The sequence below is a fragment of the Quercus robur genome, chromosome 7, assembly GCF_932294415.1.
Source record: "Quercus robur chromosome 7, dhQueRobu3.1, whole genome shotgun sequence".
Taxonomy (NCBI): domain Eukaryota; kingdom Viridiplantae; phylum Streptophyta; class Magnoliopsida; order Fagales; family Fagaceae; genus Quercus; species Quercus robur.
Window position 1 is genome coordinate 40,328,876 of NC_065540.1, and position 14,793 is coordinate 40,343,668.

Genomic DNA, 14,793 nt, shown 5'->3' on the forward strand with positions numbered 1-14,793 from the left:
TCAAATCAAATGATAAAAATTCAAGGATAGTGAAAGAGACTATACCTGCAACTTGCTTCCAGCTTTTTATTTTTTGAGATGGTTTTTTTTTTTTTTTTTTTTGGGGGGGGGGGGGGGGGGGGTCACCAACAAAAAAAAATTCATATTCAATAAAATAAAACATTTTAAAGGTAAAAAGAATACGAAGATAACATTCTAATATAAAGATCAGTGTATTACCATCACTATAAGTTGGTGCAATGAAGTTAGAGATATCTGGAAAACCTGAAAAGTGATTGATCCCTCGATAGAAATAGCTATCTTACGTTGAAGCATAGAAGGCAATCTAGAATTGGGCTGACAAATGATGAACCAAGATGACATATTTGTAATCAAAACATTGACAAAGAATCAGTATCTATTATGGAAAAAAAAAAATTATAACTAAAATAATTTATACTAAACCACGATCAGCAATTAAACCTATGACCCTAATTAAAGAGAAACACAAGCTGCTTGTACAAACAGAAAAATAACAAGAAGATACGTTCAAAGTCAAATGGAACTATGCCTGTGTGGTATTCCTAGTGTCCTAATCTTTATGCACAAAAGGTACCAAGACCAAAGAAAAGTGGTGGGTGTGGTAAATTGATAGCTAGCATTAAACAAGTCACAATGCATGAATGAGAATCCTTGCACAAATGAGAGACTGATTTAACTCAAGAGAGTATAACCTTCAATACGATATATGATAGGAAAAGTTGGGATTAATACTTGGTCAAATTGAGTTGAACTGAAACAATAATAAAATGACATCATTCAAGTGGTATAAACAGAATATCAAGACTATAAGCAAGTAAGCAACCAAAATTCATCTTCATTATTATTTACCATAATATTCAGAACAACCTTGTCAAAGTAAAGCCCAGCTATCACCTCAACACATTCAATTTACAAACTGGATACAACAGAAAATAGAGGACATTTAGAGCCCAATTCTAGAAGAAAACTTAACATAACAGAAGATAGGACAGAATTAGTTCTTTGGAAATTCAAGCATTGCTACACTCTCAATCAGTCAAGAACAGCCAACCAGATGAAAAGACAAGGACCCAATGAATATCAGATAGGATGCAGATTAGATTATGGAAGAAGAATCGGCCAAAAGAGGATATGACCAACTCCTTTCAGTAGATTTACATTGCTCAAAGCAACCTGCTTCCCCAATTAAAAGATCAGATACATACCTATGCTTGCAAACGAATACACATACATACACACATAAAGGTATTGAATAAATTTATTAAAATATTAAGAATTTAGTAAAAAGGTTAAACATATCAAAATAAAATAAACTGCTAACTTCTTGTTCATATTACGCTTATTCAATCTTTAATGGGTTTTGTCGCATGCAAACAAAAAAAAAATTAATATTTTCTCATACTTTTTTTTTGTACCCTTTTATATATATATATAAAAAAATAAAAATAAAAACTCAAAAACAAATTTTGAATTATACATAAATCTACTAGTCATATAATTCTACAAAATATAAAATAAAGTTAAATCACTTACAAAAAAAAACAACTAACTACTAAGTATGGATTTAGATTAGTTATTTGTTAGTGAGTGGAGACTCACACCTTAGATAACATCTGGTTTGGTAAAATTTTAGAGCAAGAGAGGTAAATTCAAAATAAAAATTTAATCACGTTTTATACAATTTCTAATATTAGTATCCAAGACAAAGGTCAATACATCGTGACAAACGAAGAGATCTACAATTCCTAGAACTTCAAATTCATGTTTAGTTATTTAGTTTATGAAGTCTACCGAACCTATTTTCTCAAATTATTTTAATACCAAAAAAATTGATTTTGGTTTTTTAACATGGATATGCCCTAAGCTTAATTTCGGGAGTTCAAAGTATTAAAATGTTGGATGCTTTGCCGAAAAACAAAGTCAACGCAACCATGCATATGGATTCAAGGTAAATAAGAGTGCAATAATAGAAATGAAGTAACCTGTAGGTGGGAATCCGTTGAGTCCACATGCTGGTCCAAGTTATCCTACATATTGCAAAAGATGTAAAACATAAAGATATGAGGCTGCAAAAGTCATAAGCACAAATAGGATGGTGAACATCAGGAAAAAGGAAAAAAAAATGGAGAACACATCAGTAAAAGATGCAACCAGAAGCCTAGTATGTAGGTTAAGTTTCTCAATGACTGCCAATGCAATGTGTTTTGTACTTGTTATTGTCTCCTCCAATTTTTCAAGATCTTCATCTTGTTCTGCTTTGAATGACAGTATCTAACTCAGATTACAAATGTATATACTCTAATCCAAGTAGCATAAAAAGTAACATGCATCCAACTAAGAATCAGAGACCTTGCATAATTTGCAACTAAAAACCAACAAGACCATGGTTTTTCAAGCCATTTGTTCTGCTTATGATGTCACCCTGCTTTATATTAGGCCCAAGCAAGCTATCTCTATTGTTGAAGCTGGAGAAGTTAGGAGTAGCAGCCATCTGGTTGACTTTGGAACCCAAATTTTTTAACCTATCCTGATGTTGAATCATCCCTTTCCAGTTCTGTTCATCAGCAGAGGCAAGCTTTAATGAGAGGTCAGGATAATAGTTAGGGCTTTATTGAGGTTGTCAGGATAATGGTTAATTGATTAAATTTACTCCTTCCTAATAACTTAAAGTTTTGGGAAAATCAGTAATTCATCTTAATATCAAAGAAAATGGACCTAAATTCAAATTCTATCTCCACTGTACATCCCATTTTAAAATTTCAAAGTCCCACATATTGGACCTCAAGACTTTGGGACCACACATGGGGAAGAGTGTTAGGATAATGGTTAAGTGATTCTTTTCTACCAATTAAGTTTTTGGGAGAATCAGTAATTAATCAAAGGACAAGGTGAAAATAGTAAAAGAAGAATTTGAATCTCAAAGAAAAGAAGATAACTGTTACTTTATAAAAATTACTTACCTACAATTACATGTGGCACCGATTTGGCTATCATATGAATATAAATTTAAACCAAAAATCCTAAACCACTCCACCTCCAGTAAATTTTCAACACTTTAAATACTTTGGTGAAGTCAGACTATAAAACCTGATGCCAAAAAATATGAATTTTGATGCGAAGCAAGGAAAACACCACATAACAAGCAACCACAGCAGGAATGCATCATGTCGACAACAACAGCATGTATGCAAGGACATACGACAAGAGCAAGAAATGTCCTGCAGTCCATCAAGAGCTTGGAATTAAAACATTTAAATACACTTACAAAAGCAATAAAATAACAACTTCTTTCTCCCTTTCTAAGTATTGGTCATATGCAAATACTTAGAGAAACAAAGTATTTAAAACAGATGCAAAATAATATAGAGAAAAAATAAATAAATAATTAAAGTTGGAAAGTTGATTATAAAAATAAAATATAAAAAAAAGTTCAAAAAATTTACAGCACAATTGCATTCATCATTAAAGTTGAAAAAACAAAGTCAACACAAGTATAATCAAGTTTACCAACTCCACCTTGCCGGATTTCTTTGCTGCCTATCATTAAATGAGACAAAGACATCAATCACATAGCATCATTTATAAAAAAAAGATCACCTTATAGAGGAGCCTGGAATCAAACATTAGGGAACTGCTAAGAGTTAGTATGAAAAAAAAAATCAACTTACATTTTGAGCAGAAAAGTTTCCTTGCAGGATTTCTTTGCTGACAATAATTCAACCTCAAATACACTTACCAAAGCAATAAAATAACAACTTCTATCTGCCTGTCTAAGTATTGGTCATATGCAAATACTTACAGAAACATAGTATTTAAAACAGATGCAAAATAATATAGAGAAAAAACAAAAAAACTGTAATTAATTGGTCCAGATACAAGAGATCTTCACCTCATCATGTAATTGAATCAATAAAGGTTATTTAACTTAAAAAATCAATTGTCTTAAGTTTACCAAGTTGGAAAGTTGATTATAAAAATAAAATTAAAAAAAAAAGTTAAGAAAATTTAAAGCACAATTGCATTCATAATTAAAGTCGAAAAAACAAAGTCAACACAAGTATAATCCAGTTTACCAACTCCACTTTGCCGGATTTCTTTGGTGGCTATCATTAAATGAGACAAAGACATCAATCATGCAGCGTCATTTACAAAAAAAGATCACCTTATAAAGGAGCCTGGAATCAAACATTAGGGAACTGCTAAGAGTTAGTAAGGAAAAAAAAATCAACTTACATTTTGAGCAGAAAAGTTTCTTTGCAGGATTTCTTTGGTGACAATAATTCAACCTCAAAGACAGAATTTTCACCGAATGAACTGCTGAAGCAAATCAAAAATGGGATCTGCAAACTGTTTTAACATTTCACACTTCGGAAACCAGTATGAAAGATCGTAGTAACATATAATATAAAGACTATAACTTATAATACAACCAAAAAAAAAAAAAAAGCTAAAATTTAAATAAGTTAAGTTTGCACCCAAAACTAACAAAAGATTAAATCATAACTAAATTATTTTTACTAAAAAATATAAATAGTCAAATATGGTCCCCCAACAAAACAAAACAAATTAATCATTAATTTAAAAACAAATGTCAATTTGATCACTACACAAGAATTATGAAGACAAGAACCAACTTTAGGTTACACTAAACAAAATAATAAAGATGTGCTTATGATAAAATATTTAAAAAGCTTTTAGAGGATATCTTATAATAAAAAGATAAGAGCAAATTAAAACACAATAACATAGATGGAGGAGAGCTGGAGGGAAACTATTCTTTTAAAATTCGACTCTAAAAAACCAGCCCAAAAATTGCTATCGTTATGCTGATAAAACTTCTGTGGAATTCCAATGGAAAGTCCTACTTAATAAAGGTATAAAATGACAAAATAACAAGGGCAGAAATTCTTCATCATACTATACGATAGGTAGTGAATAAAAACGTTAGCGAGTACAGAACAAAAAGGACACTTGGACAAATTGTTAGCAACATGAAAAAAGCATCAATAGAAGTATACACAATTAAAAATGAGAGGTGTCCACCAATGGCATTCAGATCTGGATGGTTTTAATATAGCATTCTTTCAATGCTGTTGGAGCATTTTGAAAAATGACATTATGGAAAGAGCAACAAGAAATAATTCCAGAGCTGGAGGCACAGGAGAATAATTGGAACTCAGTCCCAAAAATGCATAATTTGGTAATTTAGAAGAACCCTGATAATTTCATTCTAATACACATTTCAGGGGTCAAAATGTGACAAAAAAATGTTCATTGACATATCCCCCCGTTCCCCCCCCCCCCCCCCCAACACACGAATCATCTCTGAACACCTCATTCAAGCATACCACTATGTAATAGTAAGTGGGATTTAAAATGTCTAAAAGATTAGTCCCAACAAATTATTAACAACAAAAGTTTAATTACATAGCAACAAAAGTATTATAATGAAAGTAAATTTAAATTACAGCAACAGCAGCATAAAGAACTTATCTCCCCAAGACACCTTTAAAATAATTATTAAGAAAAATGTTATCATACAAAAGGGATATAAAGAATACAGACCTCTTTGAAAAATGGCTTTGAGTGATTACATAATAATCAAAAAAATATTTGAAGTGTTGAGGGATCCCAAACAACTAGCCTACAAGAAATTGGAACATGTACTCCACAAGGCAACAATAGTTTTAACTAAAAAGTACCAAAATAGAAAAACCATAAACGGCTAATGAGTTATATCATGATCATTTGCCTCAATAACAGTTAAATGCACCAGTACTAATCTCATCTAAACTTTCACCAAACAATGTCCCATAAAATCAAATGATAAAAATTCAAGGATATTGTAAGAGACAGTACCTGCAACTTGCTTCCAACCTTTTTTTTTTTTTTTGGAGATTTGGGGGGTGGTGGGGTGGAGTGATCAAAAAAAAAAAAAAATTGATATTCAATCAAATAAAACTTTTTAAAGAAAAAAAATACAAAGATAACATTCTGATATAAAAATCAGTGTATTACCATCCCTTTAAGTTGGTGCAATGAAGTTAGAGATATCTAGAAAACCTGAAAAAGTGACTAATCCTTTATAGAAAAAGCTATCTTACGTTGAAGCATAGAAGGCAAACCAGAATTGGGCTGACAATTGATGAACCAAGATGACATATTTGTAATCAAAACATTGACCAAGAATCATTATCTATTATGGAAAAAAGAAGAAAAATTTATAACTAAAATAATTTATACTAAAACCCGATCAGAAATTAAACCCGTGACCCTAATTAAACAGAAACACAAGCTGCTTATTCAAATAGAAAGATAACAAGAAGAGGCGTTCAGAGTCAAATGGAACTTTGCCTGTGTGATATTCTTAGTATACTAATCATTATACACAGCTGGTACCAAGCCCCAAAAAAAGTGGTTGGTACAGTAAATTGATAGCTCCCATAAAACTAGTAACAATGCATGAATGAGAATCCTTGCACAAATGAGAGTGATTTAACTCAAGAGAGTATAACCTTCAATTCAATATAATGATAGGAAAAGATAAATATAGTCAACCATGAATAGTTGGGATTAATACTTGGTCAAGTTGAGTTGAACTGAAGCTGTAATAAAATGACTTCCATCAAGTGGTATAAGCAGAATATCAAGACTATAAGCAAGTAAGCAACCAAAATTCATCTTCATTATTATTTTCAGTAATATTAAGAACAACCTTGTCAAAGTAAAGCCCAGCCATCACCTCAACACATTCATTTTACAAACTGGCTACAACTGAAAATAGAGGATATCAAGTGCCCAATTCTAGAAGAAAAATTATCACATAACAGAAAATAGGACAGAATTTGTTCTTTTTGGAAATTCAAGCATTCCTACACTCACCAGATGGAAAGACAAGGACCCAATGAATATCAGATAAGATGCAGATTGGATAATGGACGAATAATCGGCCAAAGGAGGATCTGACCAACTCCTTTCAATAGATTTACATTGCTCAAAGCAACCTGCTTCCTCAATTAAAAGATCACATACATATCCATGCTTGCAAACAAATACACATACATACACACATAGAGGTATTGAATAAATATATTAAAATATTAAAAGTTTAGTAAAAAGGTTAAACATATCAAAATAAAATAAACTGCTAACCTCTTGTTCATATGACGCTTATTCAATCTTTAATGGGTTTTGTCGCGTGTAATCAACAAAAAAGAAAAAAAAAATTAATACTTTCTCTAACCTTTTTTTTTTTTGTATCCTTTTTTATAAAAGGAAAAAAAAAAAACACTCAAAAACAAATTTTGAATTATACATAAATCTACTAGTCATTATTCTACCAAATATAAAATAAAGTTAAATCACTTACAAAAAAAAATAATAATAATAACTAACTACTAAGTACGGGTTTAGATTAGTTATTTGTTAGCGAGAGGAGACTCACACTATAGACAACATCTGGTTTGATAAAATTTTAGAGCAAGAGAGGTAAATTCAAAATAAAAATTCATTCATGTTTTATACAATTCCTAATATTAGTATCCAAGACAAAGATCAATGAGTTGTGACAAACGAAGAAATCTACCATTCCTGGAACTTCAAATTCATGTTTAGTTATTTAGTTTAAGAAGTCTACAGAACCTATTTTCTCAAATTATTTTAATACCAAAAAAATTGATGTTGGTTTTTCAACAGGGTTATGCTCAATGCACAATTTCTGGTGGTCAGTATTAAAAAAGTCGGATGCTTTGGCGCAAAACAAAGTGAATGCTGCCAAGCACAGGGATTCAAGGTTGAAAAAAGTAAAACAATATTAATGGTGTAACCTGTAGCTGGGAATCCATGGAGTCCACATGCTGGTCCAAGTTATCCTGCATATTGCAAAAGATGCAAAAACATAAAGTTATGAGGCTGCAGAAATCATAAGCACAAATTGAATGGTGAACAACTGAACATCAGGAAAAAGAAAAAATAATGGAAACCACATCAGTAAAAGACCAAATCAAGTAGGCTAAGTTTCTCATTGACTGCCAATGAAATGTGTTTTGTACTTGTTACTGTCTCCTCCAATTTTTCAAGATCTTCATCTTGTTCTGCTTTGAATGATAGTATGTAGCTCAGATTACAAATGTATATACTCTAATCCAAGTAGCATAAAAAGTAACATGCATCCAAGTAAGAATCACATACCTTTCATAATTTGCCACTGAAAGCCAACAAGGCCATGGTTGTTCAAGCCATTTGTTCAGTTCATGATGTCACCCTGCTTTATATTAGGCCCAAGCAAGCTATCTCTATTGTTGAAGCTGGACATGTTAAGAGTAACAACCATCTGGTTGACTTTGGAACTCAAAACAACACATACTATTTATGTAATGTTTTCCAATTTGTCCCTGCCTTTTATATTACAAATAACAAGTAGCAACCACTCAACTCAGATTATGGTCTAAGTGGAAAAACAATTATATAAAAGCCATATGTCTAAGTCCAAATCCAAATCTAATTAGTCTATAACCAAGAAGTTTATATATGACCTGGTAGTACATTATTGTAAGAGTTTGGTCCTAACTACTCCAAAAAGGAAAGCAGAAGTAACATTACAGGTATTTTACAATGCTAATCAAACCTCAAATCTTTTGAGTTTGACTGGCCACCATATATGAAATAACTATTTAATATAAACCTGCAACTCCTAAGCGCCTAATAAAAAGATGTCATGTTAATCTGTATAAAAACATGTATAAGAACAGGGGAAAAAATGGATATAAAATGCAACAATTTCACACCATAAATACGGCATTTTCAAGTTGCACTGAAAATATACGAACACACGAAGAAAAATAAAAAATAAAAAAAAAAAGAGTCAACTTGGTTTAATGACATACCTGACCGTGTAACCCACCCACTGTCTGTCACATTTATCAAATGCCAAACATGAGCTGAAAGTTCTGCCAAACACAACATGATAAGTATTGGGAGTTACAGAAATCAAATAATTTTCCCTCAAATATTTAAGGGTGAGCTTTCCCAAGGCCCCTATTGCTTTAGCTGGATAAAAATTCCAGAAATATATTTTTGGGGAAAAGATCATTGATTGGCTCAATAGTCTTGACTTATATTTATGAAGCTTTATGTAAATTCATCACATATTTTCCATTAGCTACAAAAAGGAGAATAACCAAGGAATTTATTCTTAGGAAAGAAATTTCCACCAAATAAATAGCAGGGAAACAAAACATATCCAAAAAGAATCAACAATCAACACATCAGGGTTATTGTTGGAATGGTTTGTTTGCAAGCAAACAGTAAGAATGACTTCTCTAATGAAATCAACAAGTATCTCCTCACAGTAATAAATTGGTCCAGATACAAGAGATATTCACCGTATCAAGTAATTGAATCAATAAAGGTTATTTCAAATAAAAAAATTAATTGTCTTAAGTTTTCCATGTTGTAAAGTTGATTATAAAAAAAAAAATTAATAAAAGTCCCAAAAAATTAAAGCACAATTGCATTCACAAATAAAGTTGAAAAAAAGAAGTCAACACAAGTATAATCTAGTTTAGCAACTCCACTTTGCAGGATTTCTTTGGTGCCTGTCATTAAATGAAACAGAAACTTCAATCGTGTAGCGTCATCTATAAAAAATGATCACCTTATAGAGGAGCCTGGAATTAAACATTAGGGAACTACTAATCAAAATCAAAATCAAACACATAATAAAACAACAAAAACACTTTCATTCATGCAGAAATTTATACACACATGGCGTACAAGATATAAAAGGGGAAAATATATAAATACCGAGCAGAGAATCAGAATCATCGGGAATATTATAGTCGTCTCTGTTGACTATCGATGGCTTTGCTTCTCCAACTTCTATACAGTAAACTAATCAACATTTACTATTAAACATTTCAAAAAAATTTATGGGAAAAAAGTGAGGAGAGTGAAAGAGAGGAGTACCGACTACCAAGTGGAGGAGAATCAAAATCAATGATCCCTGAGAATTGGGGAATTCCATCATCATCTGCAAGACACAATATTCAATAATCAGGGTAAATTTTGAATAATTTCTTAGAGAGAGAGAGAGAGAGAGAGAGAGAGAGAGAGAGAGAGATGAAGGAATGAGTATCAAAAGAGTGGTCGGACAAGCGGAGAGGCCTTGGAGAAGACAGTAATGGTGATCTTTGAGTCTCAGTGGTATCTTCCTGTGCCCTTCCTGTCCACCATTTCTGAAGTAGAGAAGAGAATGGATATAAAAAGCATAATCTGTGTGTCTTTTGAAAATGGACTTTTTGACGAGTGTCACTTATACTAGATAGAAACATCAGTTAAGGATGTAAGGATAGTGCACATGTTAAAAGCAGAAAAACAAGTCACAAGAGAATCTGTAGAAGTTAAAATGAGTGAACACTATAAAAACTTGTGTCGAGATATTCTCAATTAGACCTTTAAGGCCTGCTTCAAAAGATCCAACAGTATAAATAAAATGCGCTTGTATTTAAATTTAAAATAAAAGCCATATGGCTGTTGAAATGGATCCAACAATCAACAAATAATCGGGCAATTCAAAAAATTCTTTCCCTTATCTTGCTGAGGAAGAAGATAACATAAGATAGAAAGCACACATGCTAAAGCATCATTACTAAATGATCTATATTCATGACTCATAAATGCACCATTCATTCAGTAAGATGAGATCAGGCATGTTACTCTGAGTAGCCCTTAAGGACATCTTGCTCTTAGGGTCACTCTCAGCAAATTTCTTTTTTGATAAGTCACTCAGAAAATTTCAGGCCCTATACAGCCTCCATTGGTCAGGCCATGGTTCAAATGATCATAATCTGTTCAATAAGCTAAAAGCAACCCCCTTCACCTATAAATAGCTGCACAGCAAGTTTAGTTAGGATCTTTTCTTCAGTCATTCAGTATTTTGAGGGGTCTAAGAGAATGTACCAGATCTTGAATCATGCTCTGAAGGAGAACAAGCCCATGGAATCATTAATGCATCTCTGAGTACCTTATGACTGAGCTACTTCATTCTCTGCAATCATTACTCCTTATCATGCCCCTTCCCAAAACCCATGTTCTTCCCCACAACAATCATTAGCACTAAGAATTCAATTGGGCATCTTTTCTTTCCTTCCCTACTTATTTTCTGGTCACTATAATCTTCCAATGCTATGGGTTTCCATGCCCTATATCCTATCAACTAAAAAGTCTAAAATTTGGAATGGGTTAATCTTCTCCCATTCAAAATTATAAAGTGTTCAGGGCCCTGTGTGCAGGTTGGTCCAAGTAAGTTTAGTATGAATTTGTAATAAAAAAAGATGAACAATGAAATATCTCAGTGATGCAGGGATATCATACATTGAATGGAAGTGACCAGTAGGAATAGTTCTCTCAAAAACACAAACACAAACACAAACACATCACTGAAATCCTAAAGGAACAATATAACACAGCTAAAGTTTATACCTTTCGAAATTTCAATAGATCAGCCAAAGGAATAGACAATATCATTCGGAGAGCAACGTCTAGAGCATCAGCAAGAGATCTATCACCATAAAGCTCAAACACACCAAAGTTCACATAGTTCCCAGCAAGTGCTGCCAAACAGAAATGAACCACATATAATGGTCAGCAGATATGGAACCATCTTTAGCAATATAAATATACATAGAGCGTAGAAATGTTTCTTCAGTCACTTTTCAATATTCTCCTGTGTCTCGTGTTGCTTGGATACATGACATCCTTAATATATAAGATCTCCAATTATTTTAAAAACCTTGTAGAAAAACTTCATATTACAAAGAAATACGAGATGATATCAACTTTGGTTGTCAGGAAACCAGTTCAAGCTGGGCATTCAAGTATATAGCGACTTTCAAAAACAAGCTTCTCCTGGTCTACAAGACCTAGAGACAGAAGAAATAATCCCCATACCTCTAGTAAGAATGGTCAAACAAATCCATACTCCCTTGTATTTGAAAGTGAACATATCTGATGCTTTGCAAAGGGGTAAAATCCTTGATACATAGGCTACAATCAGTTTGCTGACTTCTCGAATGGAGAAGGCAAGCAATAGGTAGTCATAGTGGTTCAAAGCGTAACTGCCTTTTGCTACACTAATGTGGTTATCAGAGCAAAGATTCTAATAATGAGCAAGACAGTATAATTGGTAATATTTCTGAGACAGCATCTAACAGTTATTTTCAGCTTTCCAAGGTATTTTCTGAATTTCCTTCACAGCAGAAAATAACAATTAATTTATGTTTAAATAGATAAAATCAACATCTGGAAATTTGGACAAGAGAAACTATTAAACATGCATCTCAAGGTAACAAACATACTTCAATCAATTAGTTGTGTACAAGCACCACAGGCTCAAGTTTTAAATTAGCATGGCCTCATATAGTGATAAGTACCAGTTACATCTATCACACAAAAATGGAATGAATGTAGTTCTTCGAGGAAACTAGGCCTCCTAGATTAGAATTGTAGAGAGAGAGAGAGAGAACAACAAGGAAGAAGACAATCTGCTTAACATTTTCATTGATACCCTTTACATTCCTTTACAGCTGTTTATATCCAATCACTCGGTACAATCTGACATTCTGTTATTCCCTAACTAACTCAACTTCCCTCGGTGTTGAACAACAGCTAACTAACGGCTTACATCAGCTTCATCAGCACATCCTCTGACAAACCCAACCAAAAGATGATAACTAAACCAACTAACTGATGATTGTAACTACAGCTAACTACTGCTATACTATTGCTACTATTATCATATAGCGTCAGTTTCTTCAATGACGAATAATGGTCAGTTTGGATTGAGAACATGCATCTCAAGCTAACAAACATACTTCAATCAACCTCTAGAAATTGCACCAGTTTCCGGCCAACTCTACTCCACTCACCCAAAATCCAAACTAGCCCTAACAGAACAGCAACTAGTGTATTAGTGTTCAATTACAACTTGCACCAACATTTCACATCTTATTCTTTTCTTTTATTTATCCTTAAAGATTGGCTAATGTGTGTTTCCATTAGAAACTTGGAAGTATACGAAACAACTTCTTTTGTGATTTGATTCAAGACACATTGCAGCTTATTTTCCTATAATGATACAAATTCCACTAGAAAACTTACACTGGCTGCATATTAGAAAGCGTTGACAGAAGTAACTCCAAAGTCTCAGGTTTGGTCCTTAATATTGTCATCTTTCCCCAAGCAGTTGACAAATGCTACCGTGTTTCTGGTCCAGATGGAGACAGTGAACTACTTCCAGCACTCATACCTTTGATATCCTCAGCTAATTTTGACTCTTCATTGAATCCTCGCATCCATGAATCAGAAGCAGATGTCATTGAAGTTGAAACAAAATAGCATTGTTAGGTAATTGTGAATATAATCATTTAGCTCTACCCAAAAGCATAAATTGCTAGGTAATTATGAATTTAATCATTTAACTATTATTCTAACAACCCTCCCACGTGTGTGTAGGGGATTTTAAACTTCTTTTAAATTTTAGAGCAAGAGAGGTTAATTCAAAATAAAATTTTACTCACGTTTTATACAATTTCTGATATTAGTATCCAAGACAAAGGTCAATACGTCGTGACAACCAAAGAGAACTACCATTCCTGGAACTTTAAATTCATGTTCAGTTATTTAGTTTAAGAACTCTACAGAACCAATTTTCTCAAATTATTTTAATACCAAAAAAATTGATTTTAGTTTTTTAACATGGAGATGCCCTACGCTCAATTTATGGACGTCAAAGTATTAAAATGTTGGATGCTTTGTTGCAAAACAAAGTGAACGCTGCCATGCACATGGATTCAAGGTTGATAAGAGTGTTGTTAAGGTCGATAAGAGTGCAACAATAGTAATGGAGTAACCTGTAGGTGGGAATCTGTTGAGTCCACATGCTGGTCCAAGTTATCCTTCATATTGCAAAAGACGGAAAAACATAAAGTTATGAGGCTGCAGAAAAAATAAGCACAAATGGGATGGTAAACATCAGGAAAAAGAAAAAAGAATGGAGAACACATCAGTAAAAGACCCAACTAGAAGCCTAGTATGTAGGTTGAGTTTCTCATTGACTGCCAATGCAATGTGCTTTGAACTTGTTACTGTCTCCTCCAATTTTTCATGAACTTCATCTTGCTCTACTTTGAATGATAGTATGTGACTCAGACTAGAAATGTATATACTCTGATCCAAGTAAGAATGACATACCTTTCATAATTTGCACCGAAAGCCAACAAGAACATGGTTGTTCAACCATTTGTTCTGTTCATGATGTCACACTGCGTTATATTGGGTCCAAGCAAGCTATCTCAATTGTCAAAGCTGGACATGTTAAGAGTAGCAGCCATCTGGTTGACTTTGGAACTCAATTTTTTTAACGTGTCCTGACGTCGATTCATCTCTTTCTGGTTCTGTTCATCAGCAGAGGCGAGCTTTAATGAGGATGTCAAGATAATGGTCAGGGCATTAATGATATTGTCAGGATAATGACTAAGTGATTGAATTCACTCCTTCCTAACAACTTAAACTATTGGAAAAATCAGTATTCATCTTAATATCAAAGAAAATGTTCCTAAATTCAAATTCTATCTCCACTCAACCTCCCATTTTAAAATTTTCAAAATCCCACATGTTGGACCTCAAAGACTTTGGGCACACACACGGGGGGAGTGTTAGGATAATGGTTAAATGATTATTTTCTATCAATTTAAGCTTTTGGGAGAGAATCAG

The 14,793-nt window shown here is 33.0% G+C and overlaps 1 pseudogene; it reads right to left on the reverse strand.

Moving 5' to 3' along the window:
* Positions 1-1,290: 1,290 nt before the first annotated feature.
* Positions 1,291-13,397, reverse strand: LOC126691402 (syntaxin-51-like; annotated as a pseudogene).
* Positions 13,398-14,793: the final 1,396 nt, after the last annotated feature.